Source organism: Myotis lucifugus, unplaced genomic scaffold (assembly GCF_000147115.1).
Source record: "Myotis lucifugus unplaced genomic scaffold, Myoluc2.0 scaffold_133, whole genome shotgun sequence".
NCBI lineage: Eukaryota > Metazoa > Chordata > Mammalia > Chiroptera > Vespertilionidae > Myotis > Myotis lucifugus.
Window position 1 is genome coordinate 2240871 of NW_005871181.1, and position 2500 is coordinate 2243370.

The 2500-nt window shown below is 31.9% G+C and overlaps 1 protein-coding gene across 1 annotated transcript in view; it reads left to right on the forward strand.

The window, feature by feature from the left end:
- USH2A (usherin) overlaps nt 1-2500 on the forward strand; it is a 295540-nt gene that overhangs the window by 216725 nt on the left and 76315 nt on the right. The gene's annotated exons all lie outside the window — the stretch shown is intronic.

A 2500-nucleotide genomic window follows, 5' to 3' on the forward strand; every position in this document is an offset into this window, starting at 1 on the left:
TATACACATACACACACACACACACACACACACACCACTTACAGGCATTCTTTATATGAAACTGGATGTTACAACATCTTATTGAAATAAAAGTTTATAATTTATATTTTTTAATGTTTTTATGGCAGAGATCAAAGAATAAATAGTGAGAGAGTCAAATTTTTGCTTCATCTAACGTTTCTTAATGATAATTCTTGGTTCTTAGAAAACCTGCCTATTTTATTTTTCATCTGTTATATATTTAATATTTTTTCATGCATGTGGGAAAATACTATTCAGTGTTTTCTATGACAGATATGTTCTGCAGTCTTGAATGTGGTATGGTTCACCCTCAAAATTTGAAAATTGCTCATATAAAAGAAAAAATACGTTGAAAGGACAAATTTGAAAAATACAATATTTTAAAAATAAAAGTACATACACAAATTCCATACTCTTACCATTTTAATATAGTATTAGCTCAATAAGTTATTTTTCCCTTATCCTGACCAAGTTCATTACCTCTTATTTGTGGTTCAGAAGGACTTGCTCTGTAGCCTTTTAGGGGGGAAACAAGATTGCTTTATCACTTGTTTAGTTCTTCTCCATGTAAGCAATGTATTTTGCTTTTAAGGAAATCCCAATATGAAAAACAATTTGCAATGTGTTTGATCCTAATTTTAACATGCTAATATGCATCATCATATTAAATCTCATAAGTGGGGCTTTATAAAAGTATGAAATAATGAAAAACAAAAACAAAAAATGCAACGGAGAACTTTTTAATTGCTTTCCTTACTTTCACTTATATTGTTGAATTATATTAGAGAGAAACCATTCACACTTGGTGTCTCTATAAAAAAATACAATTAATTTGTGCCTAGGAAGACCATTTACTTTGGCTTATTTTCCCCCATTTAGCCCATGTTAGATACCGCTGCCGTTGGAGTCTGAGATTGGGAATTTTATTAGTGTGTCTGGCCTTAGAACATTCATTGGATTCAGTTCCCCGGGGACCCTCTTAAGGACCGAGTCTGAAACTATAGGTCATTGCTGTGTCAGATAGTTAAAAACCTGGCTTGTTTTCCTGGCGTTGGCATGCTTATACAGATAAACACCCAGACACACATGGACACAGACATTTTCACATTCTTTTTTTTTACATGAATGTGTATGTAAGACACCTACATTTTAATTACAACATATTAGAGTCGGGAGAATTCTACATGGGAAATCAGCCCACTTATCACTGCTGTGATGTCCCATGCCTCCTTGGGAAGCATACTGCTTCTACTAAGCTGATTCCTCAGCTATTTCAAAAGGAAAATGATGCCTACTTTTAAAGGGTTGCTGTGAAAATTTAAATATAATTTATACAAGGGTTTCTGCTATTTGGTAAGAGTTTCATCAAGAATGAAAAGATAATGAAAATGCATGTTTTCATTGACCATTTGTGCTCAAACATTTTATTTTTTGTCTGTGTCATGGGATGTTTCCATGTGAAATCCAAGCTAAACTTCCAGAATTCCTTTTCTTTGACATTTTTTTAAGGCAAGTTAGATAATAAAAATTTTTTTTAAAACATCAAGACTGAGTCGGTGCAAAATAGTATAATTGCCAAATTTAATGTAGAGCTAAATCTGGAGTATTTATCCAGATATTTAAGGAAATGTTAAAAATATATTTACTTTGAATTAACCAGACATTTGAGGATAATAATATAATTATCTGAAATTGCTCTTAATTCTTCAACTGCTTTAGTCTCATTTTACTTGGAACTCTTTAAAATCATTTCTTTGCAAGAGTCTCAACCAAATACGTAGACATAATGAAACCATTTGCATTGTTATGAAATATTAAAATGATGAATTGATATTTTTTCAGTCAAGCTTCTTGGTCATTTTTGTACATAGCTATTAGACTGAAAAAAAAGAGCAGGAGTTATAGATCTAGAGAACTCTATAGCCTTTCTCAGATGAAAATAAGACATGTTGTAACCTCATAATTATTAAAAATTAACACTTTTTCACATTTATTTTTATTATTGGGACAGTATATGCCCCCTTAGAAATGGAGGTTTCATAATTGGAATATTTGCCTGCCTGAGGATTTCATGTTTGATCAACTTCTTGTAAGGCAAGGGCCTACACTTTAAAAATAAGGTCAAAATTATCAACATATTCAATAAATCTTTTTTAAAAAAAGAACAATAGACATTTATTTTCTCCCCATTCTGGAAGCTAGAAGCCCATGATCAAGGTTCTCACTGATTCATTAAAAGGCCAACATTTATGAGTGATACTTATGATTTGTGGTTGTTAACCAATTTAAAGCCAGTTATTCAGAGATGCTAAAATACTCCAAACCCCTTTCTACTTTCTTACAACTTGCTCGCCCTCTGGTCACTTAGTCATTTTATTTATTTAGCTTTTAAAACCTTTCTGGGCCTTGGCAGTTAGGGATTCTGTTTTAGTTCAGTGTCCTTCTATTCAAACAATTCATCTTTTGCTCTTCAGAGGTT